General features: G+C 43.4%; 14 pseudogenes; all 14 read right to left on the bottom strand.

The window, feature by feature from the left end:
• Positions 1 to 1,286: 1,286 nt before the first annotated feature.
• LOC130286670 (U2 spliceosomal RNA) lies at positions 1,287 to 1,550 on the bottom strand (annotated as a pseudogene).
• Positions 1,551 to 3,015: 1,465 nt separating this feature from the next.
• On the bottom strand, positions 3,016 to 3,282 carry LOC130286377 (U2 spliceosomal RNA; annotated as a pseudogene).
• Positions 3,283 to 4,878: 1,596 nt separating this feature from the next.
• LOC130286669 (U2 spliceosomal RNA) lies at positions 4,879 to 5,142 on the bottom strand (annotated as a pseudogene).
• A 1,463-nt stretch (positions 5,143 to 6,605) lies between these two features.
• On the bottom strand, positions 6,606 to 6,870 carry LOC130285692 (U2 spliceosomal RNA; annotated as a pseudogene).
• Positions 6,871 to 8,328: 1,458 nt separating this feature from the next.
• LOC130286668 (U2 spliceosomal RNA) lies at positions 8,329 to 8,592 on the bottom strand (annotated as a pseudogene).
• A 1,459-nt stretch (positions 8,593 to 10,051) lies between these two features.
• Positions 10,052 to 10,314, bottom strand: LOC130288781 (U2 spliceosomal RNA; annotated as a pseudogene).
• Positions 10,315 to 11,781: 1,467 nt separating this feature from the next.
• Positions 11,782 to 12,045, bottom strand: LOC130286667 (U2 spliceosomal RNA; annotated as a pseudogene).
• A 1,473-nt stretch (positions 12,046 to 13,518) lies between these two features.
• Positions 13,519 to 13,782, bottom strand: LOC130289405 (U2 spliceosomal RNA; annotated as a pseudogene).
• A 1,462-nt stretch (positions 13,783 to 15,244) lies between these two features.
• On the bottom strand, positions 15,245 to 15,508 carry LOC130286401 (U2 spliceosomal RNA; annotated as a pseudogene).
• Positions 15,509 to 16,976: 1,468 nt separating this feature from the next.
• Positions 16,977 to 17,240, bottom strand: LOC130289901 (U2 spliceosomal RNA; annotated as a pseudogene).
• A 1,453-nt stretch (positions 17,241 to 18,693) lies between these two features.
• Positions 18,694 to 18,959, bottom strand: LOC130289175 (U2 spliceosomal RNA; annotated as a pseudogene).
• Positions 18,960 to 20,416: 1,457 nt separating this feature from the next.
• LOC130286664 (U2 spliceosomal RNA) lies at positions 20,417 to 20,680 on the bottom strand (annotated as a pseudogene).
• A 1,479-nt stretch (positions 20,681 to 22,159) lies between these two features.
• On the bottom strand, positions 22,160 to 22,425 carry LOC130288783 (U2 spliceosomal RNA; annotated as a pseudogene).
• Positions 22,426 to 23,893: 1,468 nt separating this feature from the next.
• LOC130286663 (U2 spliceosomal RNA) lies at positions 23,894 to 24,157 on the bottom strand (annotated as a pseudogene).
• Between the last annotated feature and the right edge of the window lie 886 nt (positions 24,158 to 25,043).

The following is a 25,043-nucleotide window of genomic DNA, read 5'->3' as shown; positions in this document are numbered from 1 at the left end:
AAAAAGGACAGGCGACCATTGCACTCTGATGGAGCATTTAGCAATGCAATCCATAGCCTGGCTTTTGCCTGAACCCCCATCACTCCTCCTCTTGCATATAAGACAATATTTCAGATCTGCATATGAAAACAACACGCCTACCTTTGTTGCACATAGCTGCCTGCCTGTCTCTAGTTACCCCACTGGCTGTAGCTGCGTCCCTTCCGACATGGAATAACACCAACTGTAACGATAAACTAAAAATTAACAGTATAAACCTGCATCATTTTGGACTCTGGTATTTGCTGAATCCGGGTGACCTGACAATCGATGGTGGTGCCGCTGGTGATTCTGGCCTTCTTGGAATCTGTTGGGCCTATGTGTTAGCTCACACATCACTTGGGTATCCATGGTAACTACCACAACATGGTCATCTGCAGTTTACATCTAGCCCGTGGCATTGAATGGCATTTTAAAAGTGCTAAGGGTCCTGGTGCAATAATCCTCCCATGAGGATCAGCCTCAACGGCTTTGTAGATTGCACTCATGTCAGCAACTCCATATACATTTTTTTTTCTTCATGCTTCTTTCTTCATCCTTTTTTCTTTCTGTCATTCAGACTTTCATTCATTCGATCTCTCTCACTCACTTGCTTTAACTCATTTGTTCTCACTCACTCACTCACTCACTCAATCACTCACTCACTCATTCACTCTCACTCACTCTCACTCTCTCACTCACTCGCTCACTAAGTCAGTCTCTCTCTCTCTCTCTTTTTCTTTTTATATATATTTTTTTCCGTCTTCTTCTTCTTCAGACCCTGTCATAGCACTAATGCCTTTCCAATACCACCAGCAGATGGAGACACTCCATTGCAACATTGGTTGTGAGCAGCAGTTTCTAAAAACAAATGCCTCATGGCGGATTTCCCATCCATCAATGGATGGTAAATTTTTTTTTTATCATTCACTGACCACAGAAACCAATGCATGGTCAAGCAACAGCAATGACACACCCTTGTGTATAGGCATGAGACCCTCATGTCATTTAACAGGATTCAGCACCACCCACAAGACAGCTACCTGTCATGTCATGTCAAACCTGCACAGGTGTGCTAGATTATTATTATTTAGTTTTATTTTATTTTTTTACACCAATCAGTGTGCAAACATGGTCATTAAAACGCTAAATGAATAGACGTTCATAAACCAGTCAGTGCAACTCATCATTTTGGTCTCCAATTCTCAAACTCAAATTCTCACCCACGGAGGATTAAATGAGAATCTTTCTTGTTTAACACTGGAATGGGGTGGTGCACTGTTCACTACCCGAAGATACTGCCACATCGGGTCAATGCATAGGGCGACAGAAGCAAGCTTCCAAATCAGCTCCCTTTCTCAAAAATCCATTTAATTTATGGTCCCCAGATAGGGAACGTATGTATCAGTATGTGCTCACAAGTCACCCAAGTGCAAGTATTCACACAAAAAAAAACGTGCCTCAGGATGCGATCTGTCGCAAGATCCTTTCTTTTTTTACACTTGATCTAAGCCAAAAGGCCTAGAGGGGATAACCGGGAAAGGGGTGGACCCAACCATGTCCCCTTCATGAGCACTCACATTACTCATAGGAATGGAAGGAAGGCTGGCAGCCAACCAGCCTCCCATACACTTTCTGGGTGGGTGGCAGTCAGCCACCCATACATACATACAGCACAGGCTAAACCCACATCATCACTTAAAAAAAGGACAGGCGACCATTGCACTCTGATGGAGCATTTAGCAATGCAATCCATAGCCTGGCTTTTGCCTGAACCCCCATCACTCCTCCTCTTGCATATAAGACAATATTTCAGATCTGCATATGAAAACAACACGCCTACCTTTGTTGCACATAGCTGCCTGCCTGTCTCTAGTTACCCCACTGGCTGTAGCTGCGTCCCTTCCGACATGGAATAACACCAACTGTAACGATAAACTGAAAATTAACAGTATAAACCTGCATCATTTTGGACTCTGGTATTTGCTGAATCCGGGTGACCTGACAATCGATGGTGGTGCCGCTGGTGATTCTGGCCTTCTTGGAATCTGTTGGGCCTATGTGTTAGCTCACACATCACTTGGGTATCCATGGTAACTACCACAACATGGTCATCTGCAGTTTACATCTAGCCCGTGGCATTGAATGGCATTTTAAAAGTGCTAAGGGTCCTGGTGCAATAATCCTCCCATGAGGATCAGCCTCAACGGCTTTGTAGATTGAACTCATGTCAGCAACTCCATATACATTTTTTTTTCTTCATGCTTCTTTCTTCATCCTTTTTTCTTTCTGTCATTCAGACTTTCATTCATTCGATCTCTCTCACTCACTTGCTTTAACTCATTTGTTCTCACTCACTCACTCACTCACTCAATCACTCACTCACTCATTCACTCTCACTTACTCTCACTCTCTCACTCACTCGCTCACTAAGTCAGTCTCTCTCTCTCTCTCTTTATCTTTTTATATATATTTTTTTCCGTCTTCTTCTTCTCCTTCTTCTTCAGACCCTGTCATAGCACTAATGCCTTTCCAATACCACCAGCAGATGGAGACACTCCATTGCAACATTGGTTGTGAGCAGCAGTTTCTAAAAACAAATGCCTCATGGCGGATTTCCCATCCATCAATGGATGGTAAATTTAGTTTTTATCATTCACTGACCACAGAAACCAATGCATGGTCAAGCAACAGCAATGACACACCCTTGTGTATAGGCATGAGACCCTCATGTCATTTAACAGGATTCAGCACCACCCACAAGACAGCTACCTGTCATGTCATGTCAAACCTGCACAGGTGTGCTAGATTATTATTATTTAGTTTTATTTTATTTTTTTACACCAATCAGTGTGCAAACATGGTCATTAAAACGCTAAATGAATAGACGTTCATAAACCAGTCAGTGCAACTCATCATTTTGGTCTCCAATTCTCAAACTCAAATTCTCACCCACGGAGGATTAAATGAGAATCTTTCTTGTTTAACACTGGAATGGGGTGGTGCACTGTTCACTACCCGAAGATACTGCCACATCGGGTCAATGCATAGGGCGACAGAAGCAAGCTTCCAAATTAGCTCCCTTTCTCAAAAATCCATTTAATTTATGGTCCCCAGATAGGGAACGTATGTATCAGTATGTGCTCACAAGTCACCCAAGTGCAAGTATTCACACAAAAAAAAAAAACGTGCCTCAGGATGCGATCTGTCGCAAGATCCTTTCTTTTTTTACACTTGATCTAAGCCAAAAGGCCTAGAGGGGATAACCAGGAAAGGGGTGGACCCAACCATGTCCCCTTCATGAGCACTCACATTACTCATAGGAATGGAAGGAAGGCTGGCAGCCAACCAGCCTCCCATACACTTTCTGGGTGGGTGGCAGTCAGCCACCCATACATACATACAGCACAGGCTAAACCCACATCATCACTTAAAAAAAGGACAGGCGACCATTGCACTCTGATGGAGCATTTAGCAATGCAATCCATAGCCTGGCTTTTGCCTGAACCCCCATCACTCCTCCTCTTGCATATAAGACAATATTTCAGATCTGCATATGAAAACAACACGCCTACCTTTGTTGCACATAGCTGCCTGCCTGTCTCTAGTTACCCCACTGGCTGTAGCTGCGTCCCTTCCGACATGGAATAACACCAACTGTAACGATAAACTGAAAATTAACAGTATAAACCTGCATCATTTTGGACTCTGGCATTTGCTGAATCCGGGTGACCTGACAATCGATGGTGGTGCCGCTGGTGATTCTGGCCTTCTTGGAATCTGTTGGGCCTATGTGTTAGCTCACACATCACTTGGGTATCCATGGTAACTACCACAACATGGTCATCTGCAGTTTACATCTAGCCCGTGGCATTGAATGGCATTTTAAAAGTGCTAAGGGTCCTGGTGCAATAATCCTCCCATGAGGATCAGCCTCAACGGCTTTGTAGATTGCACTCATGTCAGCAACTCCATATACATTTTTTTTTCTTCATGCTTCTTTCTTCATCCTTTTTTCTTTCTGTCATTCAGACTTTCATTCATTCGATCTCTCTCACTCACTTGCTTTAACTCATTTGTTCTCACTCACTCACTCACTCAATCACTCACTCACTCATTCACTCTCACTCACTCTCACTCTCTCACTCACTCGCTCACTAAGTCAGTCTCTCTCTCTCTCTCTCTCTTTTTCTTTTTATATATATTTTTTTCCGTCTTCTTCTTCTTCTTCTTCAGACCCTGTCATAGCACTAATGCCTTTCCAATACCACCAGCAGATGGAGACACTCCATTGCAACATTGGTTGTGAGCAGCAGTTTCTAAAAACAAATGCCTCATGGCGGATTTCCCATCCATCAATGGATGGTAAATTTTGTTTTTATCATTCACTGACCACAGAAACCAATGCATGGTCAAGCAACAGCAATGACACACCCTTGTGTATAGGCATGAGACCCTCATGTCATTTAACAGGATTCAGCACCACCCACAAGACAGCTACCTGTCATGTCATGTCAAACCTGCACAGGTGTGCTAGATTATTATTATTTAGTTTTATTTTATTTTTTTACACCAATCAGTGTGCAAACATGGTCATTAAAACGCTAAATGAATAGACGTTCATAAACCAGTCAGTGCAACTCATCATTTTGGTCTCCAATTCTCAAACTCAAATTCTCACCCACGGAGGATTAAATGAGAATCTTTCTTGTTTAAGGGTACATTCCCACACGGCGTATTTGCTGCTGCGTATTTTATTTTCTCTGTTGAAGTCAATGGATAGGAAAATACGCAGCACCAAATACGCAGCAAATACGCAGCAAAATACGCCGTGTGGGAACGTACCCTAACACTGGAATGGGGTGGTGCACTGTTCACTACCCGAAGATACTGCCACATCGGGTCAATGCATAGGGCGACAGAAGCAAGCTTCCAAATCAGCTCCCTTTCTCAAAAATCCATTTAATTTATGGTCCCCAGATAGGGAACGTATGTATCAGTATGTGCTCACAAGTCACCCAAGTGCAAGTATTCACACAAAAAAAAACGTGCCTCAGGATGCGATCTGTCGCAAGATCCTTTCTTTTTTTACACTTGATCTAAGCCAAAAGGCCTAGAGGGGATAACCGGGAAAGGGGTGGACCCAACCATGTCCCCTTCATGAGCACTCACATTACTCATAGGAATGGAAGGAAGGCTGGCAGCCAACCAGCCTCCCATACACTTTCTGGGTGGGTGGCAGTCAGCCACCCATACATACATACAGCACAGGCTAAACCCACATCATCACTTAAAAAAAGGACAGGCGACCATTGCACTCTGATGGAGCATTTAGCAATGCAATCCATAGCCTGGCTTTTGCCTGAACCCCCATCACTCCTCCTCTTGCATATAAGACAATATTTCAGATCTGCATATGAAAACAACACGCCTACCTTTGTTGCACATAGCTGCCTGCCTGTCTCTAGTTACCCCACTGGCTGTAGCTGCGTCCCTTCCGACATGGAATAACACCAACTGTAACGATAAACTGAAAATTAACAGTATAAACCTGCATCATTTTGGACTCTGGTATTTGCTGAATCCGGGTGACCTGACAATCGATGGTGGTGCCGCTGGTGATTCTGGCCTTCTTGGAATCTGTTGGGCCTATGTGTTAGCTCACACATCACTTGGGTATCCATGGTAACTACCACAACATGGTCATCTGCAGTTTACATCTAGCCCGTGGCATTGAATGGCATTTTAAAAGTGCTAAGGGTCCTGGTGCAATAATCCTCCCATGAGGATCAGCCTCAACGGCTTTGTAGATTGCACTCATGTCAGCAACTCCATATACATTTTTTTTTCTTCATGCTTCTTTCTTCATCCTTTTTTCTTTCTGTCATTCAGACTTTCATTCATTCGATCTCTCTCACTCACTTGCTTTAACTCATTTGTTCTCACTCACTCACTCACTCAATCAATCACTCACTCACTCATTCACTCTCACTCACTCTCACTCTCTCACTCACTCGCTCACTAAGTCAGTCTCTCTCTCTCTCTCTCTCTTTTTCTTTTTATATATATTTTTTTCCGTCTTCTTCTTCTTCTTCAGACCCTGTCATAGCACTAATGCCTTTCCAATACCACCAGCAGATGGAGACACTCCATTGCAACATTGGTTGTGAGCAGCAGTTTCTAAAAACAAATGCCTCATGGCGGATTTCCCATCCATCAATGGATGGTAAATTTTGTTTTTATCATTCACTGACCACAGAAACCAATGCATGGTCAAGCAACAGCAATGACACACCCTTGTGTATAGGCATGAGACCCTCACGTCATTTAACAGGATTCAGCACCACCCACAAGACAGCTACCTGTCATGTCATGTCAAACCTGCACAGGTGTGCTAGATTATTATTATTTAGTTTTATTTTATTTTTTTACACCAATCAGTGTGCAAACATGGTCATTAAAACGCTAAATGAATAGACGTTCATAAACCAGTCAGTGCAACTCATCATTTTGGTCTCCAATTCTCAAACTCAAATTCTCACCCACGGAGGATTAAATGAGAATCTTTCTTGTTTAACACTGGAATGGGGTGGTGCACTGTTCACTACCCGAAGATACTGCCACATCGGGTCAATGCATAGGGCGACAGAAGCAAGCTTCCAAATCAGCTCCCTTTTTTAAAAATCCATTTAATTTATGGTCCCCAGATAGGGAACGTATGTATCAGTATGTGCTCACAAGTCACCCAAGTGCAAGTATTCACACAAAAAAAAAACGTGCCTCAGGATGCGATCTGTCGCAAGATCCTTTCTTTTTATACACTTGATCTAAGCCAAAAGGCCTAGAGGGGATAACCGGGAAAGGGGTGGACCCAACCATGTCCCCTTCATGAGCACTCACATTACTCATAGGAATGGAAGGAAGGCTGGCAGCCAACCAGCCTCCCATACACTTCCTGGGTGGGTGGCAGTCAGCCACCCATACATACATACAGCACAGGCTAAACCCACATCATCACTTAAAAAAAGGACAGGCGACCATTGCACTCTGATGGAGCATTTAGCAATGCAATCCATAGCCTGGCTTTTGCCTGAACCCCCATCACTCCTCCTCTTGCATATAAGACAATATTTCAGATCTGCATATGAAAACAACACGCCTACCTTTGTTGCACATAGCTGCCTGCCTGTCTCTAGTTACCCCACTGGCTGTAGCTGTGTCCCTTCCGACATGGAATAACACCAACTGTAACGATAAACTGAAAATTAACAGTATAAACCTGCATCATTTTGGACTCTGGTATTTGCTGAATCCGGGTGACCTGACAATCGATGGTGGTGCCGCTGGTGATTCTGGCCTTCTTGGAATCTGTTGGGCCTATGTGTTAGCTCACACATCACTTGGGTATCCATGGTAACTACCACAACATGGTCATCTGCAGTTTACATCTAGCCCGTGGCATTGAATGGCATTTTAAAAGTGCTAAGGGTCCTGGTGCAATAATCCTCCCATGAGGATCAGCCTCAACGGCTTTGTAGATTGCACTCATGTCAGCAACTCCATATACATTTTTTTTTCTTCATGCTTCTTTCTTCATCCTTTTTTCTTTCTGTCATTCAGACTTTCATTCATTCGATCTCTCTCACTCACTTGCTTTAACTCATTTGTTCTCACTCACTCACTCACTCACTCAATCACTCACTCACTCATTCACTCTCACTCACTCTCACTCTCTCACTCACTCGCTCACTAAGTCAGTCTCTCTCTCTCTTTTTCTTTTTATATATATTTTTTTCCGTCTTCTTCTTCTTCTTCTTCAGACCCTGTCATAGCACTAATGCCTTTCCAATACCACCAGCAGATGGAGACACTCCATTGCAACATTGGTTGTGAGCAGCAGTTTCTAAAAACAAATGCCTCATGGCGGATTTCCCATCCATCAATGGATGGTAAATTTTGTTTTTATCATTCACTGACCACAGAAACCAATGCATGGTCAAGCAACAGCAATGACACACCCTTGTGTATAGGCATGAGACCCTCACGTCATTTAACAGGATTCAGCACCACCCACAAGACAGCTACCTGTCATGTCATGTCAAACCTGCACAGGTGTGCTAGATTATTATTATTTAGTTTTATTTTATTTTTTTACACCAATCAGTGTGCAAACATGGTCATTAAAACGCTAAATGAATAGACGTTCATAAACCAGTCAGTGCAACTCATCATTTTGGTCTCCAATTCTCAAACTCAAATTCTCACCCACGGAGGATTAAATGAGAATCTTTCTTGTTTAACACTGGAATGGGGTGGTGCACTGTTCACTACCCGAAGATACTGCCACATCGGGTCAATGCATAGGGCGACAGAAGCAAGCTTCCAAATCAGCTCCCTTTCTCAAAAATCCATTTAATTTATGGTCCCCAGATAGGGAACGTATGTATCAGTATGTGCTCACAAGTCACCCAAGTGCAAGTATTCACACAAAAAAAAACGTGCCTCAGGATGCGATCTGTCGCAAGATCCTTTCTTTTTTTACACTTGATCTAAGCCAAAAGGCCTAGAGGGGATAACCGGGAAAGGGGTGGACCCAACCATGTCCCCTTCATGAGCACTCACATTACTCATAGGAATGGAAGGAAGGCTGGCAGCCAACCAGCCTCCCATACACTTTCTGGGTGGGTGGCAGTCAGCCACCCATACATACATACAGCACAGGCTAAACCCACATCATCACTTAAAAAAAGGACAGGCGACCATTGCACTCTGATGGAGCATTTAGCAATGCAATCCATAGCCTGGCTTTTGCCTGAACCCCCATCACTCCTCCTCTTGCATATAAGACAATATTTCAGATCTGCATATGAAAACAACACGCCTACCTTTGTTGCACATAGCTGCCTGCCTGTCTCTAGTTACCCCACTGGCTGTAGCTGCGTCCCTTCCGACATGGAATAACACCAACTGTAACGATAAACTGAAAATTAACAGTATAAACCTGCATCATTTTGGACTCTGGTATTTGCTGAATCCGGGTGACCTGACAATCGATGGTGGTGCCGCTGGTGATTCTGGCCTTCTTGGAATCTGTTGGGCCTATGTGTTAGCTCACACATCACTTGGGTATCCATGGTAACTACCACAACATGGTCATCTGCAGTTTACATCTAGCCCGTGGCATTGAATGGCATTTTAAAAGTGCTAAGGGTCCTGGTGCAATAATCCTCACATGAGGATCAGCCTCAACGGCTTTGTAGATTGCACTCATGTCAGCAACTCCATATACATTTTTTTTTTTTCTTCATGCTTCTTTCTTCATCCTTTTTTCTTTCTGTCATTCAGACTTTCATTCATTCGATCTCTCTCACTCACTTGCTTTAACTCATTTGTTCTCACTCACTCACTCAATCACTCACTCACTCATTCACTCTCACTCACTCTCACTCTCTCACTCACTCGCTCACTAAGTCAGTCTCTCTCTCTCTCTCTCTTTTTCTTTTTATATATATTTTTTTCCGTCTTCTTCTTCTTCTTCTTCAGACCCTGTCATAGCACTAATGCCTTTCCAATACCACCAGCAGATGGAGACACTCCATTGCAACATTGGTTGTGAGCAGCAGTTTCTAAAAACAAATGCCTCATGGCGGATTTCCCATCCATCAATGGATGGTAAATTTTGTTTTTATCATTCACTGACCACAGAAACCAATGCATGGTCAAGCAACAGCAATGACACACCCTTGTGTATAGGCATGAGACCCTCATGTCATTTAACAGGATTCAGCACCACCCACAAGACAGCTACCTGTCATGTCATGTCAAACCTGCACAGGTGTGCTAGATTATTATTATTTAGTTTTATTTTATTTTTTTACACCAATCAGTGTGCAAACATGGTCATTAAAACGCTAAATGAATAGACGTTCATAAACCAGTCAGTGCAACTCATCATTTTGGTCTCCAATTCTCAAACTCAAATTCTCACCCACGGAGGATTAAATGAGAATCTTTCTTGTTTAACACTGGAATGGGGTGGTGCACTGTTCACTACCCGAAGATACTGCCACATCGGGTCAATGCATAGGGCGACAGAAGCAAGCTTCCAAATCAGCTCCCTTTCTCAAAAATCCATTTAATTTATGGTCCCCAGATAGGGAACGTATGTATCAGTATGTGCTCACAAGTCACCCAAGTGCAAGTATTCACACAAAAAAAACGTGCCTCAGGATGCGATCTGTCGCAAGATCCTTTCTTTTTTTACACTTGATCTAAGCCAAAAGGCCTAGAGGGGATAACCGGGAAAGGGGTGGACCCAACCATGTCCCCTTCATGAGCACTCACATTACTCATAGGAATGGAAGGAAGGCTGGCAGCCAACCAGCCTCCCATACACTTTCTGGGTGGGTGGCAGTCAGCCACCCATACATACATACATACATACAGCACAGGCTAAACCCACATCATCACTTAAAAAAAGGACAGGCGACCATTGAACTCTGATGGAGCATTTAGCAATGCAATCCATAGCCTGGCTTTTGCCTGAACCACCATCACTCCTCCTCTTGCATATAAGACAATATTTCAGATCTGCATATGAAAACAACACGCCTACCTTTGTTGCACATAGCTGCCTGCCTGTCTCTATTTACCCCACTGGCTGTAGCTGCGTCCCTTCCGACATGGAATAACACCAACTGTAACGATAAACTGAAAATTAACAGTATAAACCTGCATCATTTTGGACTCTGGTATTTGCTGAATCCGGGTGACCTGACAATCGATGGTGGTGCCGCTGGTGATTCTGGCCTTCTTGGAATCTGTTGGGCCTATGTGTTAGCTCACACATCACTTGGGTATCCATGGTAACTACCACAACATGGTCATCTGCAGTTTACATCTAGCCCGTGGCATTGAATGGCATTTTAAAAGTGCTAAGGGTCCTGGTGCAATAATCCTCCCATGAGGATCAGCCTCAACGGCTTTGTAGATTGCACTCATGTCAGCAACTCCATATACATTTTTTTTTCTTCATGCTTCTTTCTTCATCCTTTTTTCTTTCTGTCATTCAGACTTTCATTCATTCGATCTCTCTCACTCACTTGCTTTAACTCATTTGTTCTCACTCACTCACTCACTCAATCACTCACTCACTCATTCACTCTCACTCACTCTCACTCTCTCACTCACTCGCTCACTAAGTCAGTCTCTCTCTCTCTCTTTTTCTTTTTATATATATTTTTTTCCGTCTTCTTCTTCTTCTTCTTCTTCTTCAGACCCTGTCATAGCACTAATGCCTTTCCAATACCACCAGCAGATGGAGACACTCCATTGCAACATTGGTTGTGAGCAGCAGTTTCTAAAAACAAATGCCTCATGGCGGATTTCCCATCCATCAATGGATGGTAAATTTTGTTTTTATCATTCACTGACCACAGAAACCAATGCATGGTCAAGCAACAGCAATGACACACCCTTGTGTATAGGCATGAGACCCTCATGTCATTTAACAGGATTCAGCACCACCCACAAGACAGCTACCTGTCATGTCATGTCAAACCTGCACAGGTGTGCTAGATTATTATTATTTAGTTTTATTTTATTTTTTTACACCAATCAGTGTGCAAACATGGTCATTAAAACGCTAAATGAATCGTTCATAAACCAGTCAGTGCAACTCATCATTTTGGTCTCCAATTCTCAAACTCAAATTCTCACCCACGGAGGATTAAATGAGAATCTTTCTTGTTTAACACTGGAATGGGGTGGTGCACTGTTCACTACCCGAAGATACTGCCACATCGGGTCAATGCATAGGGCGACAGAAGCAAGCTTCCAAATCAGCTCCCTTTCTCAAAAATCCATTTAATTTATGGTCCCCAGATAGGGAACGTATGTATCAGTATGTGCTCACAAGTCACCCAAGTGCAAGTATTCACACAAAAAAAAACGTGCCTCAGGATGCGATCTGTCGCAAGATCCTTTCTTTTTTTACACTTGATCTAAGCCAAAAGGCCTAGAGGGGATAACCGGGAAAGGGGTGGACCCAACCATGTCCCCTTCATGAGCACTCACATTACTCATAGGAATGGAAGGAAGGCTGGCAGCCAACCAGCCTCCCATACACTTTCTGGGTGGGTGGCAGTCAGCCACCCATACATACATACAGCACAGGCTAAACCCACATCATCACTTAAAAAAAGGACAGACGACCATTGCACTCTGATGGAGCATTTAGCAATGCAATCCATAGCCTGGCTTTTGCCTGAACCCCCATCACTCCTCCTCTTGCATATAAGACAATATTTCAGATCTGCATATGAAAACAACACGCCTACCTTTGTTGCACATAGCTGCCTGCCTGTCTCTAGTTACCCCACTGGCTGTAGCTGCGTCCCTTCCGACATGGAATAACACCAACTCTAACGATAAACTGAAAATTAACAGTATAAACCTGCATCATTTTGGACTCTGGTATTTGCTGAATCCGGGTGACCTGACAATCGATGGTGGTGCCGCTGGTGATTCTGGCCTTCTTGGAATCTGTTGGGCCTATGTGTTAGCTCACACATCACTTGGGTATCCATGGTAACTACCACAACATGGTCATCTGCAGTTTACATCTAGCCCGTGGCATTGAATGGCATTTTAAAAGTGCTAAGGGTCCTGGTGCAATAATCCTCCCATGAGGATCAGCCTCAACGGCTTTGTAGATTGCACTCATGTCAGCAACTCCATATACATTTTTTTTTTCTTCATGCTTCTTTCTTCATCCTTTTTTCTTTCTGTCATTCAGACTTTCATTCATTCGATCTCTCTCACTCACTTGCTTTAACTCATTTGTTCTCAATCACTCACTCACTCACTCACTCACTCAATCACTCACTCACTCATTCACTCTCACTCACTCTCACTCTCTCACTCACTCGCTCACTAAGTCAGTCTCTCTCTCTCTCTCTCTTTTTCTTTTTATATATATTTTTTTCCGTCTTCTTCTTCTTCTTCTTCAGACCCTGTCATAGCACTAATGCCTTTCCAATACCACCAGCAGATGGAGACACTCCATTGCAACATTGGTTGTGAGCAGCAGTTTCTAAAAACAAATGCCTCATGGCGGATTTCCCATCCATCAATGGATGGTAAATTTTGTTTTTATCATTCACTGACCACAGAAACCAATGCATGGTCAAGCAACAGCAATGACACACCCTTGTGTATAGGCATGAGACCCTCATGTCATTTAACAGGATTCAGCACCACCCACAAGACAGCTACCTGTCATGTCATGTCAAACCTGCACAGGTGTGCTAGATTATTATTATTTAGTTTTATTTTATTTTTTTACACCAATCAGTGTGCAAACATGGTCATTAAAACGCTAAATGAATAGACGTTCATAAACCAGTCAGTGCAACTCATCATTTTGGTCTCCAATTCTCAAACTCAAATTCTCACCCACGGAGGATTAAATGAGAATCTTTCTTGTTTAACACTGGAATGGGGTGGTGCACTGTTCACTACCCGAAGATACTGCCACATCGGGTCAATGCATAGGACGACAGAAGCAAGCTTCCAAATCAGCTCCCTTTCTCAAAAATCCACTTAATTTATAGTCCCCAGATAGGGAACGTATGTATCAGTATGTGCTCACAAGTCACCCAAGTGCAAGTATTCACACAAAAAAAAACGTGCCTCAGGATGCGATCTGTCGCAAGATCCTTTCTTTTTTTACACTTGATCTAAGCCAAAAGGCCTAGAGGGGATAACCGGGAAAGGGGTGGACCCAACCATGTCCCCTTCATGAGCACTCACATTACTCATAGGAATGGAAGGAAGGCTGGCAGCCAACCAGCCTCCCATACACTTTCTGGGTGGGTGGCAGTCAGCCACCCATACATACATACAGCACAGGCTAAACCCACATCATCACTTAAAAAAAGGACAGGCGACCATTGCACTCTGATGGAGCATTTAGCAATGCAATCCATAGCCTGGCTTTTGCCTGAACCCCCATCACTCCTCCTCTTGCATATAAGACAATATTTCAGATCTGCATATGAAAACAACACGCCTACCTTTGTTGCACATAGCTGCCTGCCTGTCTCTAGTTACCCCACTGGCTGTAGCTGCGTCCCTTCCGACATGGAATAACACCAACTGTAACGATAAACTGAAAATTAACAGTATAAACCTGCATCATTTTGGACTCTGGTATTTGCTGAATCCGGGTGACCTGACAATCGATGGTGGTGCCGCTGGTGATTCTGGCCTTCTTGGAATCTGTTGGGCCTATGTGTTAGCTCACACATCACTTGGGTATCCATGGTAACTACCACAACATGGTCATCTGCAGTTTACATCTAGCCCGTGGCATTGAATGGCATTTTAAAAGTGCTAAGGGTCCTGGTGCAATAATCCTCCCATGAGGATCAGCCTCAACGGCTTTGTAGATTGCACTCATGTCAGCAACTCCATATACATTTTTTTTTCTTCATGCTTCTTTCTTCATCCTTTTTTCTTTCTGTCATTCAGACTTTCATTCATTCGATCTCTCTCACTCACTTGCTTTAACTCATTTGTTCTCACTCACTCACTCACTCACTCAATCACTCACTCACTCATTCACTCTCACTCACTCTCACTCTCTCACTCACTCGCTCACTAAGTCAGTCTCTCTCTCTCTCTCTTTTTCTTTTTATATATATTTTTTTCCGTCTTCTTCTTCTTCTTCTTCAGACCCTGTCATAGCACTAATGCCTTTCCAATACCACCAGCAGATGGAGACACTCCATTGCAACATTGGTTGTGAGCAGCAGTTTCTAAAAACAAATGCCTCATGGCGGATTTCCCATCCATCAATGGATGGTAAATTTTGTTTTTATCATTCACTGACCACAGAAACCAATGCATGGTCAAGCAACAGCAATGACACACCCTTGTGTATAGGCATGAGACCCTCATGTCATTTAACAGGATTCAGCACCACCCACAAGACAGCTACCTGTCATGTCATGTCAAACCTGCACAGGTGTGCTAGATTATTATTATTTAGTTTTATTTTATTTGTTTACACCAATCAGTGTGCAAACATGGTCATTAAAACGCTAAATGAATAGACGTTCATAAACCAGTCAGTGCAACTCATCATTTTGGTCTCCAATTCTCAAACTCAAATTCTCACCCACGGAGGATTAAATGAGAATCTTTCTTGTTTAACACTGGAATGGGGTGGTGCACTGTTCACTACCCGAAGATATTGCCACATCGGGTCAATGCATAGGGCGACAGAAGCAAGCTTCCAAATTAGCTCCCTTTCTCAAAAATCCATTTAATTTATGGTCCCCAGATAGGGAACGTATGTATCAGTATGTGCTCACAAGTCACCCAAGTGCAAGTATTCACACAAAAAAAAACGTGCCTCAGGATGCGATCTGTCGCAAGATCCTTTCTTTTTTTACACTTGATCTAAGCCAAAAGGCCTAGAGGGGATAACCGGGAAAGGGGTGGACCCAACCATGTCCCCTTCATGAGCACTCACATTACTCATAGGAATGGAAGGAAGGCTGGCAGCCAACCAGCCTCCCATACACTTTCTGGGTGGGTGGCAGTCAGCCACCCATACATACATACAGCACAGGCTAAACCCACATCATCACTTAAAAAAAGGACAGGCGACCATTGCACTCTGATGGAGCATTTAGCAATGCAATCCATAGCCTGGCTTTTGCCTGAACCCCCATCACTCCTCCTCTTGCATATAAGACAATATTTCAGATCTGCATATGAAAACAACACGCCTACCTTTGTTGCACATAGCTGCCTGCCTGTCTCTAGTTACCCCACTGGCTGTAGCTGCGTCCCTTCCGACATGGAATAACACCAACTGTAACGATAAACTGAAAATTAACAGTATAAACCTGCATCATTTTGGACTCTGGTATTTGCTGAATCCGGGTGACCTGACAATCGATGGTGGTGCCGCTGGTGATTCTGGCCTTCTTGGAATCTGTTGGGCCTATGTGTTAGCTCACACATCACTTGGGTATCCATGGTAACTACCACAACATGGTCATCTGCAGTTTACATCTAGCCCGTGGCATTGAATGGCATTTTAAAAGTGCTAAGGGTCCTGGTGCAATAATCCTCCCATGAGGATCAGCCTCAACGGCTTTGTAGATTGCACTCATGTCAGCAACTCCATATACATTTTTTTTTCTTCATGCTTCTTTCTTCATCCTTTTTTCTTTCTGTCATTCAGACTTTCATTCATTCGATCTCTCTCACTCACTTGCTTTAACTCATTTGTTCTCACTCACTCACTCACTCACTCACTCAATCACTCACTCACTCATTCACTCTCACTCACTCTCACTCTCTCACTCACTCGCTCACTAAGTCAGTCTCTCTCTCTCTCTCTCTTTTTCTTTTTATATATATTTTTTTCCGTCTTCTTCTTCTTCTTCTTCAGACCCTGTCATAGCACTAATGCCTTTCCAATACCACCAGCAGATGGAGACACTCCATTGCAACATTGGTTGTGAGCAGCAGTTTCTAAAAACAAATGCCTCATGGCGGATTTCCCATCCATCAATGGATGGTAAATTTTGTTTTTATCATTCACTGACCACAGAAACCAATGCATGGTCAAGCAACAGCAATGACACACCCTTGTGTATAGGCATGAGACCCTCATGTCATTTAACAGGATTCAGCACCACCCACAAGACAGCTACCTGTCATGTCATGTCAAACCTGCACAGGTGTGCTAGATTATTATTATTTAGTTTTATTTTATTTGTTTACACCAATCAGTGTGCAAACATGGTCATTAAAACGCTAAATGAATAGACGTTCATAAACCAGTCAGTGCAACTCATCATTTTGGTCTCCAATTCTCAAACTCAAATTCTCACCCACGGAGGATTAAATGAGAATCTTTCTTGTTTAACACTGGAATGGGGTGGTGCACTGTTCACTACCCGAAGATATTGCCACATCGGGTCAATGCATAGGGCGACAGAAGCAAGCTTCCAAATCAGCTCCCTTTCTCAAAAATCCATTTAATTTATGGTCCCCAGATAGGGAACGTATGTATCAGTATGTGCTCACAAGTCACCCAAGTGCAAGTATTCACACAAAAAAAAACGTGCCTCAGGATGCGATCTGTCGCAAGATCCTTTCTTTTTTTACACTTGATCTAAGTCAAAAGGCCTAGAGGGGATAACCGGGAAAGGGGTGGACCCAACCATGTCCCCTTCATGAGCACTCACATTACTCATAGGAATGGAAGGAAGGCTGGCAGCCAACCAGCCTCCCATACACTTTCTGGGTGGGTGGCAGTCAGCCACCCATACATACATACAGCACAGGCTAAACCCACATCATCACTTAAAAAAAGGACAGGCGACCATTGCACTCTGATGGAGCATTTAGCAATGCAATCCATAGCCTGGCTTTTGCCTGAACCCCCATCACTCCTCCTCTTGCATATAAGACAATATTTCAGATCTGCATATGAAAACAACACGCCTACCTTTGTTGCACATAGCTGCCTGCCTGTCTCTAGTTACCCCACTGGCTGTAGCTGCGTCCCTTCCGACATGGAATAACACCAACTGTAACGATAAACTGAAAATTAACAGTATAAACCTGCATCATTTTGGACTCTGGTATTTGCTGAATCCGGGTGACCTGACAATCGATGGTGGTGCCGCTGGTGATTCTGGCCTTCTTGGAATCTGTTGGGCCTATGTGTTAGCTCACACATCACTTGGGTATCCATGGTAACTACCACAACATGGTCATCTGCAGTTTACATCTAGCCCGTGGCATTGAATGGCATTTTAAAAGTGCTAAGGGTCCTGGTGCAATAATCCTCCCATGAGGATCAGCCTCAATGGCTTTGTAGATTGCACTCATGTCAGCAACTCCATATACATTTATTTTTTCTTCATGCTTCTTTCTTCATCCTTTTTTCTTTCTGTCATTCAGACTTTCATTCATTCGATCTCTCTCACTCACTTGCTTTAACTCATTTGTTCTCACTCACTCACTCACTCACTCAATCACTCACTCACTCATTCACTCTCACTCTCTCACTCACTCGCTCACTAAGTCAGTCTCTCTCTCTCTCTCTTTTTCTTTTTATATATATTTTTTTCCGTCTTCTTCTTCTTCTTCTTCAGACCCTGTCATAGCACTAATGCCTTTCCAATACCACCAGCAGATGGAGACACTCCATTGCAACATTGGTTGTGAGCAGCAGTTTCTAAAAACAAATGCCTCATGGCGGATTTCCCATCCATCAATGGATGGTAAATTTTGTTTTTATCATTCACTGACCACAGAAACCAATGCATGGTCAAGCAACAGCAATGACACACCCTTGTGTATAGGCATGAGACCCTCATGTCATTTAACAGGATTCAGCACCACCCACAAGACAGCTACCTGTCATGTCATGTCAAACCTGCACAGGTGTGCTAGATTATTATTATTTAGTTTCATTTTATTTTTTTACACCAATCAGTGTGCAAACATGGTCATTAAAACGCTAAATGAATAGACGTTCATAAACCAGTCAGTGCAACTCATCATTTTGGTCTCCAATTCTCAAACTCAAATTCTCACCCACGGAGGATTAAATGAGAATCTTTCTTGTTTAACACTGGAATGGGGTGGTGCACTGTTCACTACCCGAAGATACTGCCACATCGGGTCAATGCATAGGGCGACAGAAGCAAGCTTCCAAATCAGCTCCCTTTCTCAAAAATCCATTTAATTTATGGTCCCCAGATAGGGAACATATGTATCAGTATGTGCTCACAAGTCACCCAAGTGCAAGTATTCACACAAAAAAAAAACGTGCCTCAGGATGCGATCTGTCGCAAGATCCTTTCTTTTTTTTACACTTGATCTAAGCCAAAAGGCCTAGAGGGGATAACCGGGAAAGGGGTGGACCCAACCATGTCCCCTTCATGAGCACTCACATTACTCATAGGAATGGAAGGAAGGCTGGCAGCCAACCAGCCTCCCATACACTTTCTGGGTGGGTGGCAGTCAGCCACCCATACATACATACAGCACAGGCTAAACCCACATCATCACTTAAAAAAAGGACAGGCGACCATTGCACTCTGATGGAGCATTTAGCAATGCAATCCATAGCCTGGCTTTTGCCTGAACCCCCATCACTCCTCCTCTTGCATATAAGACAATATTTCAGATCTGCATATGAAAACAACACGCCTACCTTTGTTGCACATAGCTGCCTGCCTGTCTCTAGTTACCCCACTGGCTGTAGCTGCGTCCCTTCCGACATGGAATAACACCAACTGTAACGATAAACTGAAAATTAACAGTATAAACCTGCATCATTTTGGACTCTGGTATTTGCTGAATCCGGGTGACCTGACAATCGATGGTGGTGCCGCTGGTGATTCTGGCCTTCTTGGAATCTGTTGGGCCTATGTGTTAGCTCACACATCACTTGGGTATCCATGGTAACTACCACAACATGGTCATCTGCAGTTTACATCTAGCCCGTGGCATTGAATGGCATTTTAAAAGTGCTAAGGGTCCTGGTGCAATAATCCTCCCATGAGGATCAGCCTCAACGGCTTTGTAGATTGCACTCATGTCAGCAACTCCATATACATTTTTTTTTCTTCATGCTTCTTTCTTCATCCTTTTTTCTTTCTGTCATTCAGACTTTCATTCATTCGATCTCTCTCACTCACTTGCTTTAACTCATTTGTTCTCACTCACTCACTCACTCACTCAATCACTCACTCATTCACTCTCACTCACTCTCACTCTCTCACTCACTCGCTCACTAAGTCAGTCTCTCTCTCTCTCTCTCTTTTTCTTTTTATATATATTTTTTTCCGTCTTCTTCTTCTTCTTCAGACCCTGTCATAGCACTAATGCCTTTCCAATACCACCAGCAGATGGAGACACTCCATTGCAACATTGGTTGTGAGCAGCAGTTTCTAAAAACAAATGCCTCATGGCGGATTTCCCATCCATCAATGGATGGTAAATTTTGTTTTTATCATTCACTGACCACAGAAACCAATGCATGGTCAAGCAACAGCAATGACACACCCTTGTGTATAGGCATGAGACCCTCATGTCATTTAACAGGATTCAGCACCACCCACAAGACAGCTACCTGTCATGGCATGTCAAACCTGCACAGGTGTGCTAGATTATTATTATTTAGTTTTATTTTATTTTTTTACACCAATCAGTGTGCAAACATGGTCATTAAAACGCTAAATGAATAGACGTTCATAAACCAGTCAGTGCAACTCATCATTTTGGTCTCCAATTCTCAAACTCAAATTCTCACCCACGGAGGATTAAATGAGAATCTTTCTTGTTTAACACTGGAATGGGGTGGTGCACTGTTCACTACCCGAAGATACTGCCACATCGGGTCAATGCATAGGGCGACAGAAGCAAGCTTCCAAATCAGCTCCCTTTCTCAAAAATCCATTTAATTTATGGTCCCCAGATAGGGAACGTATGTATCAGTATGTGCTCACAAGTCACCCAAGTGCAAGTATTCACACAAAAAAAAACGTGCCTCAGGATGCGATCTGTCGCAAGATCCTTTCTTTTTTTACACTTGATCTAAGCCAAAAGGCCTAGAGGGGATAACCGGGAAAGGGGTGGACCCAACCATGTCCCCTTCATGAGCACTCACATTACTCATAGGAATGGAAGGAAGGCTGGCAGCCAACCAGCCTCCCATACACTTTCTGGGTGGGTGGCAGTCAGCCACCCATACATACATACAGCACAGGCTAAACCCACATCATCACTTAAAAAAAGGACAGGCGACCATTGCACTCTGATGGAGCATTTAGCAATGCAATCCATAGCCTGGCTTTTGCCTGAACCCCCATCACTCCTCCTCTTGCATATAAGACAATATTTCAGATCTGCATATGAAAACAACACGCCTACCTTTGTTGCACATAGCTGCCTGCCTGTCTCTAGTTACCCCACTGGCTGTAGCTGCGTCCCTTCCGACATGGAATAACACCAACTGTAACGATAAACTGAAAATTAACAGTATAAACCTGCATCATTTTGGACTCTGGTATTTGCTGAATCCGGGTGACCTGACAATCGATGGTGGTGCCGCTGGTGATTCTGGCCTTCTTGGAATCTGTTGGGCCTATGTGTTAGCTCACAAATTACTTGGGTATCCATGGTAACTACCACAACATGGTCATCTGCAGTTTACATCTAGCCCGTGGCATTGAATGGCATTTTAAAAGTGCTAAGGGTCCTGGTGCAATAATCCTCCCATGAGGATCAGCCTCAACGGCTTTGTAGATTGCACTCATGTCAGCAACTCCATATACATTTTTTTTTCTTCATGCTTCTTTCTTCATCCTTTTTTCTTTCTGTCATTCAGACTTTCATTCATTCGATCTCTCTCACTCACTTGCTTTAACTCATTTGTTCTCACTCACTTACTCACTCACTTAATCACTCACTCACTCATTCACTCTCACTCACTCTCACTCTCTCACTCACTCGCTCACTAAGTCAGTCTCTCTCTCTCTCTCTCTTTTTCTTTTTATATATATTTTTTTCCGTCTTCTTCTTCTTCTTCTTCTTCTTCTTCTTCTTCAGACCCTGTCATAGCACTAATGCCTTTCCAATACCACCAGCAGATGGAGACACTCCATTGCAACATTGGTTGTGAGCAGCAGTTTCTAAAAACAAATGCCTCATGGCGGATTTCCCATCCATCAATGGATGGTAAATTTTGTTTTTATCATTCACTGACCACAGAAACCAATGCATGGTCAAGCAACAGCAATGACACACCCTTGTGTATAGGCATGAGACCCTCATGTCATTTAACAGGATTCAGCACCACCCACAAGACAGCTACCTGTCATGGCATGTCAAACCTGCACAGGTGTGCTAGATTATTATTATTTAGTTTTATTTTATTTTTTTACACCAATCAGTGTGCAAACATGGTCATTAAAACGCTAAATGAATAGACGTTCATAAACCAGTCAGTGCAACACATCATTTTGGTCTCCAATTCTCAAACTCAAATTCTCACCCACGGAGGATTAAATGAGAATCTTTCTTGTTTAACACTGGAATGGGGTGGTGCACTGTTCACTACCCGAAGATACTGCCACATCGGGTCAATGCATAGGGCGACAGAAGCAAGCTTCCAAATCAACTCCCTTTCTCAAAAATCCATTTAATTTATGGTCCCCAGATAGGGAACATATGTATCAGTATGTGCTCACAAGTCACCCAAGTGCAAGTATTCACACAAAAAAAAAACGTGCCTCAGGATGCGATCTGTCGCAAGATCCTTTCTTTTTTTTACACTTGATCTAAGCCAAAAGGCCTAGAGGGGATAACCGGGAAAGGGGTGGACCCAACCATGTCCCCTTCATGAGCACTCACATTACTCATAGGAATGGAAGGAAGGCTGGCAGCCAACCAGCCTCCCATACACTTTCTGGGTGGGTGGCAGTCAGCCACCCATACATACATACAGCACAGGCTAAACCCACATCATCACTTAAAAAAAGGACAGGCGACCATTGCACTCTGATGGAGCATTTAGCAATGCAATCCATAGCCTGGCTTTTGCCTGAACCCCCATCACTCCTCCTCTTGCATATAAGACAATATTTCAGATCTGCATATGAAAACAACACGCCTACCTTTGTTGCACATAGCTGCCTGCCTGTCTCTAGTTACCCCACTGGCTGTAGCTGCGTCCCTTCCGACATGGAATAACACCAACTGTAACGATAAACTGAAAATTAACAGTATAAACCTGCATCATTTTGGACTCTGGTATTTGCTGAATCCGGGTGACCTGACAATCGATGGTGGTGCCGCTGGTGATTCTGGCCTTCTTGGAATCTGTTGGGCCTATGTGTTAGCTCACACATCACTTGGGTATCCATGGTAACTACCACAACATGGTCATCTGCAGTTTACATCTAGCCCGTGGCATTGAATGGCATTTTAAAAGTGCTAAGGGTCCTGGTGCAATAATCCTCCCATGAGGATCAGCCTCAACGGCTTTGTAGATTGCACTCATGTCAGCAACTCCATATACATTTTTTTTTCTTCATGCTTCTTTCTTCATCCTTTTTTCTTTCTGTCATTCAGACTTTCATTCATTCGATCTCTCTCACTCACTTGCTTTAACTCATTTGTTCTCACTCACTCACTCACTCACTCACTCAATCACTCACTCACTCATTCACTCTCACTCACTCTCACTCTCTCACTCACTCGCTCACTAAGTCAGTCTCTCTCTCTCTCTCTCTTTTTCTTTTTATATATATTTTTTTCTGTCTTCTTCTTCTTCTTCTTCAGACCCTGTCATAGTACTAATGCCTTTCCAATACCACCAGCAGATGGAGACACTCCATTGCAACATTGGTTGTGAGCAGCAGTTTCTAAAAACAAATGCCTCATGGCGGATTTCCCATCCATCAATGGATGGTAAATTTTGTTTTTATCATTCACTGACCACAGAAACCAATGCATGGTCAAGCAACAGCAATGACACACCCTTGTGTATAGGCATGAGACCCTCATGTCATTTAACAGGATTCAGCACCACCCACAAGACAGCTACCTGTCATGTCATGTCAAACCTGCACAGGTGTGCTAGATTATTATTATTTAGTTTTATTTTATTTTTTTACACCAATCAGTGTGCAAACATGGTCATTAAAACGCTAAATGAATAGACGTTCATAAACCAGTCAGTGCAACTCATCATTTTGGTCTCCAATTCTCAAACTCAAATTCTCAACCACGGAGGATTAAATGAGAATCTTTCTTGTTTAACACTGGAATGGGGTGGTGCACTGTTCACTACCCGAAGATACTGCCACATCGGGTCAATGCATAGGGCGACAGAAGCAAGCTTCCAAATCAGCTCCCTTTCTCAAAAATCCATTTAATTTATGGTCCCCAGATAGGGAACGTATGTATCAGTATGTGCTCACAAGTCACCCAAGTGCAAGTATTCACACAAAAAAAAACGTGCCTCAGGATGCGATCTGTCGCAAGATCCTTTCTTTTTTTACACTTGATCTAAGCCAAAAGGCCTAGAGGGGATAACCGGGAAAGGGGTGGACCCAACCATGTCCCCTTCATGAGCACTCACATTACTCATAGGAATGGAAGGAAGGCTGGCAGCCAACCAGCCTCCCATACACTTTCTGGGTGGGTGGCAGTCAGCCACCCATACATACATACAGCACAGGCTAAACCCACATCATCACTTAAAAAAAGGACAGGCGACCATTGCACTCTGATGGAGCATTTAGCAATGCAATCCATAGCCTGGCTTTTGCCTGAACCCCCATCACTCCTCCTCTTGCATATAAGACAATATTTCAGATCTGCATATGAAAACAACACGCCTACCTTTGTTGCACATAGCTGCCTGCCTGTCTCTAGTTACCCCACTGGCTGTAGCTGCGTCCCTTCCGACATGGAATAACACCAACTGTAACGATAAACTGAAAATTAACAGTATAAACCTGCATCATTTTGGACTCTGGTATTTGCTGAATCCGGGTGACCTGACAATCGATGGTGGTGCCGCTGGTGATTCTGGCCTTCTTGGAATCTGTTGGGCCTATGTGTTAGCTCACACATCACTTGGGTATCCATGGTAACTACCACAACATGGTCATCTGCAGTTTACATCTAGCCCGTGGCATTGAATGGCATTTTAAAAGTGCTAAGGGTCCTGGTGCAATAATCCTCCCATGAGGATCAGCCTCAACGGCTTTGTAGATTGCACTCATGTCAGCAACTCCATATACATTTTTTTTTCTTCATGCTTCTTTCTTCATCCTTTTTTCTTTCTGTCATTCAGACTTTCATTCATTCGATCTCTCTCACTCACTTGCTTTAACTCATTTGTTCTCACTCACTCACTCACTCACTCAATCACTCACTCATTCACTCTCACTCACTCTCACTCTCTCACTCAC

This window comes from Hyla sarda, chromosome 8, assembly GCF_029499605.1.
Source record: "Hyla sarda isolate aHylSar1 chromosome 8, aHylSar1.hap1, whole genome shotgun sequence".
Taxonomy (NCBI): Eukaryota; Metazoa; Chordata; class Amphibia; order Anura; family Hylidae; genus Hyla; species Hyla sarda.
This window is presented reverse-complemented; position numbering and strand designations above follow the sequence as displayed.